The following is a 23,426-nucleotide window of genomic DNA, read 5'->3' as shown; positions in this document are numbered from 1 at the left end:
TTCGAGCGTACTCCATGTTCTACAACACAATCCTTTAGATACTTGGAGAGCTATCCTATGCACCCTGATTCTTCCAATCTCCATGCTTCATGTTTCTAGTTTTATTAGCCAATATTTCTTTAGCATGAACTCTGACTCTGAGTGATACCACTAGGAAATATTTGTAAAGATAAAACGAAGATGATTCCTTGTGGCACTCATTTGTAAAACTTATGAAAACCCCCACTGGAAGCTGCAGGAATCCTAGAAGCCCCCCAGGTGGAATACATATGCTTCCCCCTTCATACAACAAATATTGTTGTGTGAGAAGATAAGCCTCCTCATTCATCTCAGATAAAATTAAAGGAAAAGCCATATGGCACCTAGTCAGGAATATCACAGAGATTAGTCTACTGAGTGGGAAACCAATGGGAGTAAGCTTCCTTCAAGTAAGATAAAATCCTCTCTTCTATTGGAAAACTTTCCCATTACCCTCTAATGATAGTTGATTAACTACATTTTTTCTTATTATGCGCTACAGATACATTGCATGTTATTTTCCACCATTAGATTGGTTTCTTGGGAGCTGGAACTTTTGCCCCTTTTCTTTTTTCCCCTAGCAGTTCACTTCTGGCACAGGGTAGGTACTTAGTAAATGCTCGTTGCCTTGGATTGACTAAGATTACTTGATTCTACAATGGATTTATTGACAGTCTATTGTGTGCAAAGACTGCTTGGTGTTGTGATGGACTCAGATGAATGGAATATAATCTCAGTATTCAAGGAACTCAAATTCTAGTGGAAGAGTTAATGTGTGTGTGTGTGGGGGGGGGTAACTTGTTTATGCAAAATCATAAGCTAAGTACCATAAGAGAAGTGAGAGTACAGTACCCCCCAGGAGTTTCAAAAGTCCAGAGGTTGCTTCCAATTGACACAAGTGAGGAACGCCTCCCAGGTTGCCAGATTGCCCAGGATTGATCATTCTAGAGAATCCAGAAGTTGTATTACAAAGTCTCATTTGCCAATGGAAAGGAGAAATCACAGAACCATGCTATCACTCTAGAAGAAATCCTCTCTTTGAGGATAATAGCTAATTGTATAGCTAGAAAGGCTTTCAGGTCTCCTTATAAGGCTCTTGGGCCTTTCTTTTCCTTTCTTTATATACTTTCACTTGGTGATCTCATCTTTCCCCATTAGTTCAAGTATCATATCTATGCAAATGATTCCCAGATCTTGAAATCTAGTCCCAATATCTTTCTTGAAGTATTACCATATTACCAACTGCCTATTGAAAATTTTAAATTAGATGTCTCATCACCATCTTAACCTATCTCTTCTAAAATCTCTTAATACTATGGATCATCACCAACTTCCCAGTCACCTAGACTCACTACCTTGGATTCATTTTCACTTTGTGTTTTCACTCACCCTTCATTTTCAGTCTATTATTGAATATTATTATCTTTATTTTCACAATATTACATCTATAACATTCTATTTATCTACATCCCCTTCTCCCTACTTACAGACCCTACTTTGAGGCTCTCTGACTCCAATCCTTCCTCCACACAGCTATCAATGGGATTTTCCTAAATTATGGGTGTGGCCCTTATAATTCGTTAAATCAATAGAATCCAAGACCTTTCAATTCTTACCAGAATCAAATGTCAACTTTCCTCTGTACATTTAAAGATCTTCCCAACTTGAGAATCTTTCTGATGCTATCTTTCCAGTCTCTTTACTTCTTATTATTCCTCTTGAGAGACTGTTGCTCCTTCGCACACATGATACACAGATCTCCTTCTCCAGGCTTTCCTGAATCACTTCCAATGTAGATATCCTGGCTTTCTTTAAGACAGCTCAAGTACTGCTTGGAGAAAGCTTTTCTGAGCAAGCAGATGAAGGGCAATGATGGGGAGACAATCCCCTGCAACCTCCAGAGTGGGGAGTACCAATGTGGAAGCATCTACCATTCTACTGTCAGAGCTGTTGTGAAGACAAATAATGCCACATTTTTGGGCCTCAGCAAACTCATTGTTTAAATAAGGACAGAACACTTCAATCTCCACATTGTTTATTTTTTTCAGTCATTTTTTCAGCTATGTCTGACTCTTCATAACTCCATTTGGGGTTTTCTTGGCAAAGATGCTGGAGTGGTTTGCCATTTCCTTCCACAGTATATTTTATAGATGAGGAAACTGAGGAAAACATCTTTAAATTACTTGCCCAGGTTCACAAAGATAGTAAATATATGAAGCTGGATTTGAACTCATGAAGATGATTCTTCCTGTCTCCAGGCCCAGCTTTCTATCCTACTACCACTTTGCTGACCTTCTAAAAACTACAATTCCAAATTGGAATTTTCTGTGCTTCCTCCCATTGGAATAGAGTAACACTTGGTGCTTAAATTCAAAGATATCCCTTCAGTGACAACTTCAACTGCCTTGTGGAATTAGGAGCCTTTTGGGGATATTTTGCGCTGGGCCTAACTCATGCTAGTCTCCAGGTAGTTTAGGGTCAATATTAGAGTACAATGAGACACTCATAGGTCAACAGCTAGCAAAAAAAGATTTCCTGAGCAGAGCAATAGGAGAATGGTCATCAGGGGTCATGGAGACACTCTGGAGTCAATACTGCTGCCTTTTATGAGGCCCTATCATTTCCCACCAGCCAAGAATCAGAAAGCACTCAGAACACCTTGGGTATCTGCTCCTCCCTGGCCATCCTGCTACCAGCCTGAGTTCAAGTCTCTTGAACCATCCAATCTGAAGGAATTAGTGCTTAATACACTGGAACTGAAGAAAAAAAAATGTCTAATTTGTAGGAGGTGATGTCAGGCTGTTACATCAGTCACTAGGGCTACTCAGAGAAGATGCTCACTACATACCATATTGTGTCAGTTCGCAAAATGGGCTCCAGGTTACAACAATAAAGGCAATAACCACCAGCACACCAACCACCAAAGTCACCACCATCAACATAATGGTAACAACCACCACTACAACCAAAATAGTAACCACTGAAAAAACCAACATCACGACAATACCCAGTTAAACAATTAACATAATAAGCAACCATGACTACCACCAAACCACAACTACCACAGCAACCACCAGCTCAATGAAATAATGACAAACACAGCAACCCCATCACAACTATAACAACCATAACCACAACAACAACTCCTCTTCCTACACAGTCTTGAGGTTTTCAAAGACTATTGCCACGTATAAATGTTTAAAGAACATTTGCTTCTCAAGAGAGCCAAATGAGTTTGGTGCCATATTACTCCATTTCACAGAAGATGAAGCAAAATTAGTGAACTTTTGAAATACAATCTGTTCATAAACTGAAGGCTTCCAGGATTTTTGTTAAGTAAAGAATTGTATACATATAAGTGTAGGAGAAAATAAACATTAACATTCCTATAAGGATCATTGTTCTCTATGACCACTTAATTTTTGGCTCCTGAATTTTAAGTTAATCTCATTTGATTCTATTCATTTTCTACCATAAAACAGACCTTCTTTCTTCCTTCCATCCTTTATTTCATTTTTCTCTTCCTTCTTTCTTTCCTTCCTTCCTTCCTTCCTTCCTTCCTTCCTTCCTTCTCCTCTTCCTCTTCTTTCTCTCTTCTCTCTCTGTCTCTCTGTCTCTCTCTGTCTCTCTGTCTCTGTCTCTCTGTCTCTCTCTCTCTCTCTCTGTCTCTGTCTCTCTGTCTCTCTGTCTCTCTCTCTCTCTCTCTCTCTCTCTCTCTCTCTCTCTCTCTCTTTCTCTCTCTCCTCCTTCCCTCTCTCCATCCTTCCCTCCCTCCCTCTCTCCATATTTAGGACTCAATTTTTTTCAAATATAAAATATGGATAGCAAGATTTTTCACTTCTATGTGACTAATGGTCCCAAGAGCAAATGACCTTAACTTTGCTCCAGATTGTAACAGTTGCCTTCTAACCCTCCAATTAATCTTTAGAAGGACAGAATTATATGTCTTGGGTGGAAAAATGACAGATTGCAATAATGTTTGCAACTGACTTTCCAAAGGGAAAGGCAACTCACTGTTCCAACAGGTTACTCAGGAAGTTGACCTTGCCACAGCGGGGTCAAGGCCAGTTCTGGATGCCAGAGGTGACATGAAGTTTTTTCAGAAGGGAGGAGACCAGTGCTCATGACCTCAGAGTCACTTCCAGAATTCTTCAAATTTTATCTCTGTTTTTAGGATTAATTCCCCATAAGATTCTAAAATTGGCATTCCTTTTCTGAAAGCTCACATTAATCATCAGCCACATCCTCTTTTGGACACTAATTCTCATTCACCTTCAATCATACCTTTCCTTGTATTTAGTCTTACATCTCCCCCCTTGCATGCTATTATTTTTGGTCTTCGTCTGACTCATGGCCATGCACATTCAGAAAATGAGCTTCTTCTATGCTTATGAAAACTTATGTGCATAAACCAATTATAATTTCTTAATCCCCTCTCCCTTTCATGTTTATTTCTTTAAATAACCAACTAAAGTAATGGGAGGAAAGTTCTACAGGTCTTTAGTCCAAGATTTCAAAACATGGCAAATAGTGTTGTACTTGGAGATTTAATTCCTGTTTCTGACACCGAATCAATCGGTGACGCGGAGAAATTCACTTCTTCAACACCCTATTGGCAAACAGTGAATAATAAAAACCTTTAGTACCTATCCTACACTCCGAGGTATTTTCAGGCGTGTGTATATATGTATATCTATATGTATGTATGTATGTATGTAGAGAGTGAAAGCACACAAATACATGGATATATGCACACACACATAAACATTATACATGTTTATATGTATTTCCTTGAAAACTCTCAAGCATCTTATTTGCAGGTATAGAAAGGGGATAGCCTGGACCTGGGGTTTCTATGTAGAGAACAAGTTACTTGACCATGTGAACATAGGCCATATGAGCCAGGCTGAGAACTTGAACCCAGCTCTTCTAGGTCCTAAGGCTGATAGCTAGGTGATATGGTGGGTAAAGCAGTGGACCTGCCATCAAGAAGACCCACACTAAAAGCTTGCTTCAGCCGTTAACTGGCTGTGTGACCCAAGGCAAATCATTTAATCTTAGTCTGCTTCAATTTCCTTACCTATAAAATGGGGACAGTATTAAAGCCTACATCCTGGAATTGTGACAATTAGAATGTGTTAATATTTGGAAAGAATTTTATAAACCTTAAAGCAATATATAAATGTCATTCTTATTATCATTTTGACCAAACCAGTCTGCCTCTCCAAAGGACAATGTTAATTTCTATTTTAATTAAATAGATTATATTGATTTATATTGGTAGTTCCCACTATGACACCAAATTACTGATGAATAACATAAATAAAGCAGTGGAAGCTCTTCTTTGCTGTTGAAGGGAGAATTGCAGTCCTAGAGTTGGAAGGGATTCAGAGATTTCCTGGTCCAGTTTTTCTGAAGAGGAAACTGAGTCTTAGAAGGGTAAAATGCTTTGTCAAAAGTGACATAGATAGAATGCATCAGGGCTGAGATTCAAACCCATATTCTCTGACCTCAAATCTGACCCCCCCCCCATAAGGAGAATGTGCCAAAGCTGTGATCCATAAAGCCTAGAACTGGGATGGAGCTTAGAGATCACAATCCCAATCCTCTTAAATTACAGATGATGAAAGTGCCTCGGAGTGCTGAAGAAATGGCTGTAGGCTCCCACTCAGCAAAACCAGAATTTGAACTCCAGCCAAAGCCTCACACAGTCTCTTTGGGAATACTCTTCTCCCCTCTAAAAAAGAATTGATTAATGACTGGCTATGTCCCATGCACCATGCAAAGCACCAGGTATATGAATCCCAAAGCAAAGAAAGTCTCTTTCCCCCCAGAGGTCCCACTCCAACGTAAGACAGAATACAGAATAGCATGGAGACCAGAGAATTGTACTCCCAATTTGCAGGCTTGGTGAGTAAGGCCAAAGGAGAATAGAGTGACATAACATCTCTCCAGAATAGTGACAAACCTGAACTGACTGTGACTAAGGGTGCCCCAACTATGGGGAGGGGAAGGTTTGTGGGGCTGTGGAGAGGAGGGAATGAATTGGGCAGGATCATTCCTGGAACAGAGGCTTGGGAGAGGCAGCAGCCACTCAGGAGAGCAAGGTCCTAAGCCAGAAATCAAATCATGGAAATGTATGACTTGTGCATGTGTTACCTGCAACAGGGACAGATGGGTTCATTAGTGGAGGGCAGTCCTGTACCACCTACAGGCTTGGTGCGATTTGATTTGTTATCTGGCTCCCAAGGGCACTGAAACTCAAAATGCTGCCACCCAACCCTGTGGCTCAGCCAGATTGTCCATATTTTGGTATTAGCACTTGGAGGGTAGAGGATACTGGCCAAGCTGGTGCTGGGGAAAAGGCATATGAGAACCTTTAACAAAGAGACAGCCTTGAGTCATGGGCACACATGGCTGTACCAAGCTAAAGGAGCGACCCCCTGTATGGGGGTGTGGAGTTCACTTGCAATTATAGAAATGAGAGCCAAACTGAGGACTACAATGAAGGGTAAAGGAAATGGAGTGGTGGGAACATGTCCTTCAGGAACAGCAGGCCTCAGGGACATGGAGAACCACTGGTCAGCTGCTTGTTAAATTCAATCCAATTGGCAAACAGTGTGCACTGTTACTGAACACTGAAAGAGCTATTCCAGGTCTCTGTGTCTTCATGCCCCTTGTGAAAATTGAGGGGGTTCTCACATGGGTCTCTGTGGCTACATCCACATCTATGGATCTCTGATCTGTCATGGTGAGAGGGGTCTGTGACTTCATTGACTCCACTGTTTCCCACAGGGATACAGATTGAGGCCCATCATTCCCTGCCCACTCAGACTAGATGATTCTCTTCCAAGTCCTTATGAAAGGCCACCACAAGGGGTCACCAGAAGCCATTCTCATTGTCTATGTGTCTATATCCATGTCTGTGTACATATATATGATGCCTATGAAATAAATGTATATTTATGTATATCAATAGAGTTCTATACTTGTATATCTATAACTATGCCTATGGTATATATGGTCTGTATCAGGGCTGTTCAAAATGTGGCCCATGGGCCCCATGCGGCCCACCTACAAGCATAGAAATTTACATAGATGTGTTAGTAAATGAAGCTGAGCTACTGCAGAGCTGTCACTAACATGGCAAATCAAAATATATTGTCTGTTGTTTCAATAAAAACCTGAGGTTGGACAGCCCTGGTCTATATATGGGCCTCTAACTGCACACACACACACACACACACACACACACACACACACACACATATATATATATGCATGTACATAAAAATTTGACATAATCATTGGCATGCATGACCCCAAGCAAGTCACTTACAAATATTCTTATGTGTGTGAAGCAGTTCTGCATGTATATATTCAATGCCTATATATAGGGACATACATATATGCTGAATATGTATTCTCTCTGTTTCCATGCATTTGTTGTATAACACATACCCACACATACATGTGTATACGTAGGAATGACATGCATATATCTGCATTCTCCTATAAAAGACTGCCCCAGGGTCACACAGTGAATATGTGATAGGGTCCCACACCACATGTCCCTGATTGCAGGTCTAGCACATTGCATACTGTAGGTCTCAGTTAGCTGTTCCCAGAACGTGGAAGGCCTACAAAGATTTTTGCATGATGCCCACCTTGCCAGAACAATGGAAGCTCTTGAAGGAAGGAAATGTCTTGTACCTGTCTTGCTCTTCTCAGCATTAAACACCAAATAGTCTGGCACAGAGGGTCCTAATCCGTGACTGTGGAATGAATCAGTATCTGGCCTTGCAGTTGGCCCTGGCTCCAGCACAGTGTTAACAGCAGGTGTAACAACGTTACTTGCAGGTACTGTGGCTGTGCAAGGCCAATAACACCAGAACATAGAATGGCTGCTAGCACAGGCTTATTGATCTCCTTTTCTAAGGAAAGCAACTTTAAGGGGTTAACAGTCTCACTTTAATTAAACATAGATATATCATTCATTAGTTCAGGGGAAAAAGTCAGCACCCTGAACTGCAGAGCAAATACAAACAGAAATTACAGGCAGAAATTATAAACAGAGCAAAACAACACAAATCAACGGACAGGCTTCTATCTTTCTGACCATACCAATGCATACATAGTTACCAGAGAGAGAAGTAGCAATACCTGGGTTTTCAAAGGGGGGAGGGGGCTCCGATGGCTTCCCAGAGTCTTGTCTGGCCAAATCACATAGACACTCTTCCCATGAGTAAGCCCCCATAACAGAATGCCAATCTCGGAGCATACGTACCCTTTTTAGGGCCCTGGGGCTTAGCACGTACTTAGCAAAAGGGTGTGGGAAAAATCTTTAATCACTATTGCTACATCAAAGATATTGTTTCTAATCAATGATTCTTGATTCAAACAAAGGCAAGATTCCAAGGCACTTGATTGCCTTAGTGCCGAGAAGCGCTCCACACCAAAGACAACAAAAAAGTCCCACCCTGCTTGCTATTACAGCAATGTGCTATATGCTAATATGCAATATGCTAATACAGCACTTTCTCAGCCTGGCCAGGGCCTCTCACTTCCCACACACAGATGTGTTTGATGCTTTCTGATTTCCATGGTTCTTGTTTGTAAATTCTGAGGCTGCTTCTTGGGCTGCCACTGTTAATCCTCCAGGTAGTAAATCACAGACCCAAACCATCCACGTTACAAGTAGTTGAGTACAACCTTGTGTTTAGAATTAAGGAAAGTGTGTGGATCCGGTTCAATGATATCACTGCTTCTTTAGGCAAAAGCTTACCAGACGCAGGCCTGGGCTTGGAGAGAATCTACCTCTCAGAAGTTAAACACAGACATTTCATTCTCCTCAGACATATTGCTTTAGAATAACCAAAAAAGGGGAGGGCATTGAAACAAAAGAAAGGAGCTGAAATCATCTTTTATATCCACAATTTAGTGAACCGAGATCCAAGACAAATCTAAAGTATGATCATGCACAGGAAAGGAATAAAAGGCATTAGAAGCTGGGGAGCCCAGTGGACAGAGTGCTTCTGGTCCTGAAGGCACGAAGACTGAGTTGAAATCTGGCTTTAGATATTTGCTAGTTGTATGAGCCTGGCCAAGTCTAAAGCCTCAATTTCTTCACCTGTAAAATGGGAATGAAAATAATAGCAAATACATCTCAGGGTTGTTATGAGGACGTATTATATAAATGATGGCTAATATAAATTATATGCCTATGGTGAGTGCTTCCACATTAACAGTAGAGAGAGTGGAGGAATGGGCACCACACGTGTAGAGGAGATTGTTCTCTGTGGCTTGAATGGAGACAGAACTGGTATCTCTGGCTTCTTCTCCCCCACTCTTTTTCCAAAGAGATTTCTATATCTGCTGGGAGGGGGGCAGCAAGAGGTTGGAACCGGAGGCCACCACTCTGCTTTCCTCAGAGAAGGGGGCAAGAAGCAGGAACTATATCAATGTATTCCCTTCAATATCATTCGTTTGGGGACATGATTGCATTCCATCTAACTTTTTGACTGCTTTGTCCTTTCTGGGGGCAGGATAGGAGGCCCCGAGCTCTACCTATTACCAATTCCACAATGAACAAGCAGCTAACAGCAAATAAACCCATTTATCCAAATCATAGGAAATTAAATCAGGAAAAGGACACATAGGAGAACATATACCAGACAACATCGATGTTTCTCTCACTGGGAACAAGGTAGCTCAGCCTGACCAAGAAAGAGGGTTCTAGACCCGGTCTAAGGGGAAACTCCCCGAAATCTCCAGAGAAGAAGCGTGAGGTAGAGACATGATGAAGACAACCCACTCCTCTCATGTCTTCCCACAGTCTTGTCCTTTGGCAACCTGAATGGGGGTCGGCCTCTTCATCTCACCTCTGAAAGCTGGGAGTGCCCAAATGACAAGTCCCCAAAGGAGGACTGGCTAAGAACTGAAGCTCTCCCTCCTGCCTCTTGTAATCTCTGCCCCACCCCTCCTGTAAGATGGGGCATTCATCTCCACCAAGGAAAGCATCCCATACCAGTAGGCTTTGAGACAGAGGTTACAAATGTACATAGACATTCAGTTAGTTTTCTTTGTAAAGCTGTATGTCATATTTTATGCATTTTCAACTCATTCTGAGACGAGGTCAATAGGCTTCACCAAATTGCCAAAGTGGACAAGGGGACGCGCGCGCGCACACACACACGCACAGAGACACTCCTGCTAGAATTCAAACCATCCCCCATTGAAAAGATGAGCAAACTGAGACTCAGAGCAAGGAGCCTCAGAGAGTTGCCCAAGTAAACACTATTTCTATAGTCCATACACGTAACTAGGAAATCAGAACTTACTATTTGAGATGCTGTCCACATGGTAGGAAATTTACAGTTCTGCTAAGATCAAATCCATAGGCCTTTTGGTTGTCTCCTCACATAAATCTGTGACTCTACGATGAGGTTTAAACCAGCAAACATAGAATAAATCCAGAATCTATTTCTGTCTAGGCTTCTAGCAATGGATGCCATCTCTAAATCCCATTAATTAGAATTCTGAGGCAGCCCACTGTCTCACTCCCTGATGCTAGGCTGGCAATTCGACTGACTCCAAAACTCAGGAATCATATTCACCTTGTCCTTAAGAAGCCCCTGAAGGACAGAGGAGGAGAAAGTATCCCCCCCCCGGAAAAACCAAGGAATATCAGCCTCTCCCCGCCAATAGAGTGACTCAAAGTCAGGAGAGCCTGAGGATTTCCCTGAGGGACAAATGGGAGCCAAGAAGACCCTAAGACCCTTTTCCTTTTCCATACCCTCAGCTTCTTCATCTGTAAAGTGAAAGGGCAGGACTAGACCCTGAAATTCCTTTCTGTTCTAGTAAGAGCATTACAGAGACCTGCAAATATCTGTTTATAAGGGGATCTAGAGGGACAATAACTTCTCCTCTTAAATTGGAGCCCTAGAGTTTGAGAGAGATGTTGTTAAGGTGGAGGGAATCAGGAGAGGACATTGTTCTTCTCCTTCTCCTTCTTTTTTTGTGTTCCCAGTGTTTCCTACAGGGCCTAGTAGGCCTTTAATTAATTCTTGACTCCCTAGTTACCTGGTGAAGGACTTAGCGTACACGTTAGGAAGATGCCTTGCAGGAACCAGCCATGTTTGGCCTGGAGTAGAACAGGTCGTATTGTGGGGGGTGCTGGTTGTCTTCAAGTATCTGTATCCAATCTAACTAGCGACCTGGATTTTGAAACACTTCGCTACAGTGCTACCTCCTGCAGAAGGCCTTTTCCACTCTTCCTCTCCACCAGGGCCTTCTCTCTGAGATTCCTTCCCATTTACTCTGTCTTATATGCACACAGTTATTTACTTGCCATGTTCTCCATTAGAATGTGAGCTGCTTGTATGTGCTTGGTTTATAGTAGGTGCTTAATAAATGGTTGTTGACAGTTTTGAAGAACTCACAGGTGCAAAATGTTCAACTTTTCCATTTGGCCCCAGAGGCTGAAGCTCAGCCGAATGGAATGAAGTTGTAAAGAACATGATTTGGGGGGGGGAAGAAAACACATAAAACCTTCCTAACCATTAAAGCTGTGCCACAGGGGGATGGATGGTGTGTGTGTGCGGGGGGTGGGGTGGGGAGGGAAGGCAGGAGAGTAGATCATTCTGCATCTACTCACTGATGCTTTCAATTTCAGGTACATTGTAGTGGGGGCTGTTTTCCTTTTGTTTAGAACCAATGGCTAAGGAGATGATTCCACCTTCTAAATTCTGTCATTTCAAGACCCAGAACATCCATGTTTTCTTTCCTCACTACTCAGCTGAGATTTTTAATCCTTATTTTTCCAGTTTCAGTTGAAAATATTTTTAGCTGATTCTAAGCAAAGTAATTCTCGTTCTAACATATTTTTCTAGTATATTTATTTTATGAAGGGAGAGCTGCTTCCCAATGCTAACATTCTTAACAAACATGCCCAGCAAGAAGACTTTAGAAAAAAACTAAGGGTGAAGTCCCTTACTCAGAGGTCAAAGGAGAGTCTGGGCTTGTCAGGGCTGCATCATCCTTTGGGTGACCAGAATCCCTGTGGCAGTCATTCTGGTGAAACCTGTGGACCCTTCTTAGAATCTTGTATTTAAGTGTAGAAAATAAAATGCCCCAGATTACAAAGGGAATGGCTTCTATAATATACAGTGCTCCCTAGATCTCTAAGGAATCTTCAAGCTTGATCTGTTATGAGCTCCTGAATATTTCACAGGAAAGCAGACAGGCAGAGAAAGTTGATGGTTGAATTCAAAATTGCTCCGTCTGCTTTTCCTGTGTCAAACTTTGGAGCAAGATGCCACCATCTCTAACTTTGGAATTTTCAGTTTTTAGCAGCATTAGAAAGTTAGGATGCAAAGGTTAAAAGGAGACGTTACATAAATGCCCCAGCAATTTTTCCCTCAGTGGTCCCAATGAAGCCAGCTACCCTAGGCCCTCAAGCACCGAAGCAAACTCGGATCAGTTAACCACCCCCACCCCCAACTGGGTGTGCTTCTTGCCTTTGCTTGCACTCCTGGTCACAAGGTTCTAAAAGACCTTAGATGGCAGGCATCTGCCTTTCACATAGTAGGTATGTAATACATGTTTACAAAATTGATTGGAGTGACTGGGAATCTGAAGGAAAGGCTATTGCTGGAATTGGTAACACCTGATTCTTGTTCTGACCCTTACCTGTGGCCTACATCCTTGCCCTCCTTTGTTCTATGCAGAGGAATGATTTCTTAGGTCTGGTGGGGGAGAGAGACTCTGGCATACACTTGAGAAAGGGAAATGTGTACCAGACTCAAGGATGATAAGCTCCTGGTTTGTGCTTGCTGTGTAGCCTTGGGGAAATCACTACCTCCAGAAGAACTGCTTTGCTTACCTGCAAAATGGGAATAATCCCTAACCCTTGATGTCACCTGGGAAAAAGGCAATAATAAGAGGAGAAGGCTGACCATGTGGCAAACTGATGAATGATAATGGGACAGCTAGAGGGCTCTGTTCACATGCTTGTGATGTTATATGAAAATAAGAAAGTCCTCCAGCACCTGAGGTGGGGGAAGTGAACTTAGGGGAGGCCACCACCCAAAGCCATACGGGCTGGTCAGGCGCGGATGGCAAGGGCCTGTGTCACTGAAGGGCAATCCCAAGTCACTGAGAAGAGAGTCTTATGATCATCCGCATCTAAATAACATCCATCTTGCTTCCTCACTGGGGCTCCAATGAGTTGGTGACAGTGGAAATCATTCAGACGTATTGACTGGCCTCATCATTTAACACGGGGCATGTGATTGTCTCTTTAGCCCTCTGTCCTGGTATGAGCTGGGAAGCCAGCCCAGCAATTCCCCCCCACTTCCTGTCTGATTCCTGCCATGTTTTAGCCTCTCTCAGGCCACAGCCCCCTAAAATGTTAAGACTTGGGGGCGTGATAGTCATGTGAATTGAGAAACTGCTGCTTGATCACAGTGGAAAGCACCCATTTTCCCCACTATACTGCAAAGTACACATACACACACAACACACACACAACAGATATACACATGTACATATATAAACATACATACATACACACATATGCACATAAAATTCTTGTTATATATTATATTAATAATATATCATTATAATACAGTATTTTCTTTTACACATATACATTTATATACTTGTACATACACACATATACATACACCTACATATGTGTATATATGTATATACATATACAGAATTACATACATGTACACATATATCCATGAAAGATTTTTGTTCCTTCATGGCTTCTAACACCAAGGGGAAAAAAAGAGAAAATGCTGTAGAAAACTGCAGCATGTAGCAAAAAAATCAATGTGCCTTTTGTGTCTGAAACTGTTTTCTTGGTAAAGAAACATCTTCCCGTTTGTTTTTAAAATGACCCTGTTTGATAAACTGACTTCAGGACATGAAAAGCTCCTCAACTCCCAGAGGGGGACACTCTCTCCACTACAGCAACTCTCCCACTCATTGGTAGCCTATCATCTCCAGCCATTCCTCTCAAGCTTGCCGATCTCTTTCAATTTACCTCAATTCAGTACGACAAGAATTTATTAAACAGCCAACATGCATAGAGAAGGCCCTGTACCAGAGGCTCATATAACGAAACCAAAAGGAATCCCTCTCTGCCCTCTAGATGCTGCATTCCAAACCTAACTTGGGGCCAGGAGGGGTGGGATTAAGGGGCTCTGGTAAATGCTTCACAACATCCTCTCTGAAAAAATGTATGCAAAACACACTTCTCAGTTTCATTAGCATGGCTACCATTTTCTCCATCTGTTCTTGAAGTACAGATAATCAACAAAACAATAAATCAAACCCTGATTTGTATTGTTTACTTATTTCTGAGATACAGAAGTTCTCACAGAAATTTACCAATTTTCTCTTTGAAGCTGATGGGCTGGTTCTAGCACTGTCCCTGGCTGCAATACAGTACTAACCCAGATATAGAAACTCAGAGCATTGAACATATAACACAAAATGATTTCAGGAGAGTGAGAGGGGGATAACTTGAAGATCAGGAAGTCTCACATTTGAGTTGGAGAGTAAGGGTGCTTAGGAGAAAGAGGGGGGACATTAGAGGTGAGGGCATTTCAGAACCAGGGGCAGAAGTCCTGTACAAAAACTCAGACGGGAAGACTGGAATGGCCTAAACAGAAAACAGCTTGAAGGTCAGCATCTGGAAAGGTCAAAATGCATGAAGGACAATTGAATGAAAACAAACAAACCCAGAAAGATTAATGGAAGGTTGACTGGAGAAGATGTTAAATGATAGGCTATGAATTCATATTTTATGCTCACTGTAGAGGGAAGCCAAAATATATTCTTTTGCAGGGAGAGTAATATGGTTGGATATTTATTTTAGTATGTTTTAGTATGTTAGGTCATTTCCAGGAGCATGGTGAGTTCCAGAGGGGAGAGACTCTAGACCAGGAGAACAAGGAGAATTCTATTACAGTAGTCTGGACAATATTTGGTAGAAGCCTGCATTTGGGCCAGGGCTATGCAAGTCTCTGGGCAGGTAAGCAGTGAGAGATGGTGAGGAGATTAGACTGAATGGACTTGGCAAACACAGAAATGAAGGAGAGAGGAAGTAGTCTCAAGAATGAGCTCAACGTCAGGAATCTTGAGTATTGGTAGGATGGTGGCTCCTGTAGGTAGAGATAGGAAACTTTGGAAAAGAGACAGGTTTGGGGATAAATAGAATGAACTCAGTTTGGAACATAGTGAGTTGGAGAAACTGATGGGATGTCTCCCTATGCCCTCCATTCAGGAAGTATCCAACATGCCAAATACATTGCTATGCTTTTTAATTTTATTTTTAATTTCCTAAATAAACGCTGTGATTCAAATGTCAAAAGACAATGTCTTTCTGCAGCTTCTTGAATATAAGCAATTGCTGGTCATTTGTTGCAACCTTGTCAAGTATGCTTGACTATAATAATAATAATTCATATTCCCATTTTCCCTTGAATAAAGTACAATGTTGATTCTCCTGGGAGGTGGTATACTCTGATGTGCAGTACAGCTCCAAAAGACTGGAGAATATCAAGGGTAGTGTTATTACTTTTGGGAGGGAGGGCAGGTGGGAAGGGGAGAGGGGGAGAGAGAGAGAGAGAGAGAGAGAGAGAGAGAGACAGAGAGAGAGACAGAGAGAGAGACAGAGAGACAGAGACAGAGACAGACAGAGACAGAGACAGAGACAGAGAGACAGAGATGGAGACAGAGAGACAGAGACAGATAGAGAGAGAGACGGAGAGATAGAGAGAGACAGAGAGAGAGACAGACAGAGAGACAGAGATGGAGACAGAGAGACAGAGAGATAGAGAGAGAGACAGAGAGAGATGGAGACAGAGACAGGGGGGAGAGAGAGAGAGAGAGAGAGAGAGAGAGAGAGAGAGAGAGAGAGAGAGAGAGAGAAAGCCTTCTAGGAAGTTATATTTTAATAAGGGAAGACAAAATTCATTGAGAAATGGTGAAAAGAGAAGGAGTTTGGGGTCTGGTGAGTCATAGAGATACAAGTCAGGTGACATACCTTTCCAGAAATAATGATGCTACCAATTTGGTAAAAAGTTAAGTTAGGACTGGGGGTTCTGGGTAGCAGGCAGATGACAAGATTGCCTAGGATGACAACTGGATGCTATGGAAGGCAAAGCATGGTCTGTTTTATTGGGCCAGCCGCTCGGTCCCAATCACATCCAACCTGTATGACATATACGGCTATCAATTACCTGGCTTGGAACCTAGGACAGGAGCTCCAATGGGGATAGCATGAATTTCCCCAGGACTGGCTCCTAGATGCCAGAGGTCTGGATGCAGACATTGTGATCCAGGGCAGAAGATGCTGGCAAGGTAAGGAAATGCAGGGAAGGAGTTTCCGGAAGGTGTGCAGAGCTGCCTGAAGCACTGGATATAAGATGTGGCAGTGAAGGAGGGCCGGTGTTTGGGGCCCATGAGCAGCCATCTATTAGGCTCAGTGCACTTGTTGTACTCACTAGGTAAAATGGAATAAAGAGTAATCTTGTTCTGAGATTATGCTATACACATATTTCTTGGGTGCAAAAATCCAAAAAGCTTTTCCTGAGGGATACAATGACTTTTTCTGGTGGCCTGGGAACTCAAGACCAGTCAATGACGTGCTCTGGCAGGCTAGAAGCTAATGGCCCATTATGGTAGGGTGAGGATCATCTTGAGAATGATCTGGTTGGACAGCAAGTAAAATATTCTGTCTGGGTCTGAAAGGGGAATTTTAAAAAGATTCTTGATCTAATCCTGAGTCAGGCAAGTGGATCCTGAGGCAGATTCAAAACCACAGTAAGGCTAATGACTCCCACTTACTGCTCTACATTTTAGAAACAAATTCCCTTTGGCCAGACAAAGCCAGCGAAGTCAATGGTGTGAGCATTATCAGTTCCATTTTACAGATCAGGAAACTGTAGTTTAGAGAGCTGAAGGTCCTTGTCCAGTGTCTCCCAGTTAGTGAGTGCTGGAGCTGCACTTCATGGCTTCAAGAATAGTGCTCATTTCAAAGCACCCATAGGCACCTGTAGTTCTAGCCATGAACAGTGATTTCCCCATTACTTGGGAACTTCAAGTAGAGCCAGGACCTGGTATAGACTGGACTCACTATATGGGTCAAAAGGGATGCTGAAGTGCCTTCTGACAAGGATTCAAGAAGGATTGAAGAGCAGAGAAGCTCTTGTCACCATTGTCAGAAATGGCCCACTTCACAGAAAAACAAATTATGGCATTGGATCCTGCACCAGAAGTTGGTGGGAGATTCTTTCTAGCATCCTGTCTATGGGCTATGATATAGAGGAAGGAGCCCATATGGGGGGCCAATGAGCAGTCCTCCAGCTCATTGCCCTAGTTTGCCTTCTCTAGATAAAATGAGTTGTCTATTCTTGCCTTACCATCCACCCAAACACAGGAGAAATGCTACCACTGCTTTCTACTCTGTCCTGGAATCTTAGATCTCAGCAGGAATCAGCCAGCAACAAAATTCTTCTCATTCCTAAGATTGTCACAAAAATTCCATCATTTTGCATTCTTCTCTTTCTACTTTAAGGCAATCCTGGAATTGTGATGTTTGGGTATTCTGTCACATCCTCTTCAGTACCAAATAGACACATAGGAAGAGAACCGGGATGCCTTCACTGTTCTCCTGGCCTTGGTCAGCAAGGGCAGATCCAGAAGCAATGAGTGCTGGACAAAGGGGGCTTTGCTTTATCATCTTTAGAGAGGCAGTGGTGCCCTTGAAGGCAGAAGACATTGGCACAAAATGGAGAAGTCCTTGCCCTTTGTGACGTGGCTCAGTAACAGTGTTTCTCAAACGATTTCTCTTGGGGTCACAACCGGGCTCTCAACCAAATTTAACGGCAGAAGTTAAGGGTTAACTATGCTCTGTTTCCTTCCTTCCTTCCTTCTTCCTTATTCTTGAACAAATTTGATGTGCAGTTAGTTCATGCTTCAATTTAGGGTTAATGGAAGTGAAGATGTCAACAAAAAGTACTTCCTGACAAAGAAGATCATGGGGCATTTCCTTATCTCATCTCAGAGATATGTGAATATTTATTCATGTGGCCCTGTCATGTTTGCGGCATCCTCACTTCCAGAGGGGCAACAGTGTTCTTTCCCACTCTCTTTTGTGGGACACCATGGTGGCAGGATGCCTGTGATGGGGATGCTGGTAGACTAGGAAGCATAAGGTCTGAGCTCTACTTAAATGCTGCTGCTGCTGCCTCACCACTTTCTATGTGATGCCCTCTTGTGAAATGGAAACTCTTGTGGACAGGGGCTGATTAGGTTTTCTCTCGGTATCCCTAAGGCCTAGCACAATGGATCATTCTTAATTAATATATGATGGATTAAAATAAAATTGAAGTCCCTTCCCTTCCCTGGGCTTCGGGTTTCCTTATCTGTAAAATGAAGAATTGTTTGGGCTGCTTAGCAAGTTTCTTTCTATCTCTAATATTCTGTGATGGGATGACACCTTTTATTTTTCTTTGCTTCAACCTTAATTATGACTGAGTGGATGAAAAATCATCTATTAACTGCATACTCTGTACCAAACAGTGTGATAGTTTCAGAGGATAGAAATTTTTTGAAATTGAGAAAGTCCTTTGTCTATGAGAGCTTACAGTGCAATAGGCAGAAGGCAATGCATATCTGGGAGTGGTGGCCAGGGAAGCATGGTTTTGTTTGGCAAAACTCCAGGCAAATGAATATAGCTAGAGAATAATTGATTGAGAGCTTTCTTCCAGCAACAGTGGCTGGATTTAGTTCCAGTTCCTAAGCTGGAAAGGAGAGAGGGAGGTGAGAGTGTGCACAGGATATCAGGACAAAGAGCTAGAAGATGCCAGTGGAGAAGATAGGAATGAGACAGCAAAATTGAGTAGACCGTGAGGACTTCCCCAATTAAAAACAAAAATCAAGCCTCAGGGTGGGAATCCTAAAGCTGACAAAGTTTGGTCTTTTAGGACAAGGTCTCTGGAGGACTCACCATCTGTAGCACTTCTTAAACTGTGGTTCTAGACCCCATTTGGGGTCACAAAACTTTGGCAATTGTGAAAGGTTTCTGAACATGCAAGGACCAAAAAATAATTAAAGATGAAATTGTAATGAGTCTGAGGTATTTCTGGCAGTGCTTGCCCATGTTGCATCTTACAATTTCAGTGCAGTTTTGGTTCTGAACACAAAGCACATGCATTTGGCACTGCCCTCAAGCCATGCAAAGCCAACGAATGCTGCCAAAATGGAAAAGGGTTCCTGAGTGGGAAAAATTTAAGAAGGCCTGATCTAGAGTGAGTAGCAGGACAGAAAACAAACATGTCTAGAGGTTCAGCCAGCACGTCTAACATAGAAATGGAGGCCATTTACTGGTACCTAAGGATACCTGCCAGCCCCATATTGACTTAGTTTTGAAATATACTATTATTTTTGTTTTATTACATTTTTACTTGCTTATTAAATGCTTTCTGATTTTGTTTTAGTTCAGTTTAAGCTGCACTCAGGAATTTTGAGGGCTGACTGTTTGAAACTTTTGGTTCATACAGTGCAATAATCAGCAGGATATATGGCGAGGAAATGGATGAAGAGGGATATGAAGCAGAATGGCTGTGGATTGCTAGACATAGTGGGTCATGTAATACGTTAGCCAATCAGGAAAACAAGGACCCCAGGGCGCAGGTGTCTGGATGTCCGTGTGAAGCATAGTTAGGGCAGGCTAACCATGTGATCAATTCAGCAAGCCTCCCCAAATGTTTTTCCCTCATCTGTCCATATAGTGTTCCCTTGGCTGCCTCTTTGTGTCTAATTCATTATCCATTTATGAAATTCCTTTAAAGCATTTGATCAAAGTATGTATGCTTAATTGAATAATTTTAGGTGTTTTCCTCATTCCTATCTATTCCTATTTGATAGATGTAATGGTGCCTTAGGAGAATTCATTGTTTTTCCAAGAGCTTGACTGATTTTTTCTTGATCTTTGGGTAACATCTATAATAATTTGGTCAGTACGAATTTTTTGTACTTTGTTGCCTTTGAAATTTACTTGGGTGTGTTGCTTAGCCAACCCATGGCCATGATGTTAAGTCCAGTCAAAACAATTGCTAGAGGAGAACTTCTGGATTGAGCTAGAAATAGTTTCTGGAACATTCTCTATCACAGTCTTCTTGTCTGGCACTCAAGACTGGAGTTCCTGATAACTTCAGAGCTCTTAATAGAATCAGAATGTGTCTATTCATTCAATCTACGTCCGTGTAAACATCTGTCAGGGGTGTTGCTTAGGGCTTTGTTGTTATTGGATTTTTGTGGCATGGGTTGTACTATACATAGCAAATCTTGTCTCTTACAACTTGGGAATTCTGCAATAGTAGTGTTTACAAGGATATATTACATTCCATTTCATGTGGCCAAATACATGCTGGTTGGTTTCCCTGGCCAAGTTGGACTAGAAGAATGTGTCTGTAAAACAAAAGCTGATCTCACCACTTCATTGATAACAAGGGGAAGAAGAGGAATGTTGGAGAGCAGCACAACAGGGAACTTCGTTAGCTAACTTGCCTGTACATACTTAGGTTTCTCATAAACAAATCGACATTAGTGTCTGCTCTCAATTAACCACAGTCAATTGTCAGAACTGACAGGTCTCACCTCACTGCTAAGGCCAATTGAGTGATTCTGTCGCTAAACATTCCATTGGTAGGAATTCATTTCTAATGTGAATATATTTTTAAAATATGTGAGTAGCCTCGATGTAAAGTGAAAGAAATACTTGCCGACTAATCAAACTCACTCTATTCAATGACACTTTCTGAGATTACCTCTCAGTTAAGAGATGCTTTCTCTCAGCTATTTTGTTGGAATCAAGGTTAGAATATGCAGAGTCTGACTTCCTCTGATTCTCTGGCTCTGTTCTCAGCCTTTTTCATCAAGTGGGGAAATTCAATTCAGGGAGCAATTTGTTAATTTAATATTTTATTTTCCCCAATTTCATGTAAAAACGATTTCAATGTTTGTTTTTATTTATTTATTTTACTTCTAAATTCCCTCCTTGGCCTCCCACCCCCCATCAAGAAAGCAAGGAATGTGATATAGGTTATACATGTGTAGTCATCAAAATATATATTCTCATATGAGTCACTTTGTGAAAGAAAACACAGAATAAAAAAAGAAAAATAAATAAAGTATGCTTCAATCTGTGTTCAGACACCTTCAGTTCTTTCTCTGAAGGTGAAAGGAATATTTCATCCTAAGTCTTTGTGAATTGTCTTGGACCATTGTATTGCCAAGAATACCTGCATACACAGTTGATCATCATACAATATCACCGTTAGAGTATACAATATTCTCCTGGTTCTGATCATTTCACTTTGCATCTGCTCATGGCAATATTTCCAGGTTTTCTGAAAGCATCCTCCCCATCATTTCTTACAGAAAATAGTATTCCACCAAAATTATGAGTGTCCAACCCTTCCCTGATAAATCGGCATCCCTTCAATTTCCAATTCTTCACCACCACCAAAAGATCTGCTATAAATATTTTTGACATATCAGTCCTTTCCCCCTTTTTTTCATCTTTTTGGAATACAGACGTATTGGTTGTATTGTTTGGTTTTATAGCCCTTTGACAGTAGTTCCAAATTGGTCTGCTGATCGATCGAATCAGGTTATAACTTCACCAACAATGCATTAGTGTCTCAGTTTTCCCACATGTCCTCTACCATTTGTCATTTTCCTTTTCTGTCATATTAGCTCATCTGAAGGGGATGGGGTGGTACCTCAAAGCTGTTCTCATTTACATTTCTCTAATAAATTGTGATTTAGAGCATTTTATTTGACTAAAGACCTTTCATTACTTCATCTGAAAACTGCTTGTTCATAATCTTTTACCATTTATCAATTGAGTAATGCCCCTTATTTCTTTAAATTTATCTCAGTTCTCTATAAATTTGAGAAATAAAATCTTTATAAGAGAAAGATGTTGTATTTTTTCAATTATGTTTCCTATGTATTTCTCTCCATCCTGTTTTCCCTATGTTTATCCTCATCTCTCTATCCCTTCTCTCTGTCCTTTCTCAAAAATGTATTTTTTTTACTTTCACCCTCCTGAATCTGCCTTCCCTTCAATGAGCACTGCCCCAACCCCATTCTATTATCCTCTTCCCCTCCTACTTTCCAGTAGGGTAAGTAACAACTGAATGTATTTGTTAGTTCTTGTTTGAGACAGTTCTAATGACAGCAAGGTTCATGTGCTCCATTTCATCTTTCCCATCTTCCTCTCCATTGTAAAAGCTCTTTTGCACCCTTTTTATATCATATTATTTACTCAGTTATGCCTCTCCTTTTCCCCTTCTCCCAGTGTATTCCTCTTTCTCACCCCTTAATTTTATTTTTATAGATAAACATCCCATCACATTCAATTCACATCCATGCTTTCTGCCTAGGTATACTCCTTTTCACTGTCCTAATAATGAGAAAGATTTTAAGAGTTACAAATATCATTTTCCCTTTTAAAAATATAAACAGTTTAAACTTATTTAATCTTTTATGATTTTTCTTTCCTGTTTACTTTTTTATGTTTATCTTGAGTCTTGTATGGGAAAGCCAGATTTTCTATCGAGCTCTGTTTTTTCTCCATCAGGAATGCTTGAAAGTCCTCTCTTTCATTGAATATCCATTTCCCTCCTTGAAGGATTATACATAGTTTTGCTAGATAGGTGATTCTTTGTTGCAGTTGCAGGACTTTTGCCCTCTAAACTGTCGTATTCCAAGCCCTCCAATCATTTTATGTAGAAACTGTTAAATCTTGTGTTATCCTTACTATACCTCCATGATATTTGAATTGTTTCTTTCTGGCTGCTTGCAATATTTTCTCCTAGATCTGGGAGCTCTGGAATTTGGCTATAATATTACTGGGAGTTTTCATTTTGGGATCTCTATCAGGAAGTGACCAGTGTATTCTTTCAATTTCTATTTTACTCTCTGCTTCAAGAACATCAAATCAGTTTTCCTTGGAAGTTCCTTGAAAGATATCTGCTTTTTGTTTGTTTGCTTTTCTTTTTTTTAATCATGCCTTTCAGGTAGTCCAACAATTCTTAAATTCTCTTTTTGATCTATTTCCAGGTCAATTGTGAAATATCTCCAATGAGATATTTCACATTTTCCTCTATTTTTTTCATTCTGTTGAGTTTGTTTTATTGTTTCTTGGTGTCTCATAAAGTTATTAGCTTCCACTTGCCCAATTCTAATTTTCAAGGAATTATTTTCTTTGCTTAGCTTTTGTACTTCCTTTTCCATTTGGTCAATTATGCTTTTTAAAGGAATTTTTATCTTCATTTAATTTTTCTATCTCTTCCTTTCTAATGCATTCTGCCCTTCAT

Source organism: Trichosurus vulpecula, chromosome 4 (genome assembly GCF_011100635.1).
Source record: "Trichosurus vulpecula isolate mTriVul1 chromosome 4, mTriVul1.pri, whole genome shotgun sequence".
In the NCBI taxonomy this organism is placed as follows: Eukaryota; Metazoa; Chordata; class Mammalia; order Diprotodontia; family Phalangeridae; genus Trichosurus; species Trichosurus vulpecula.
Note: the sequence above shows the minus strand (reverse complement) of the source record.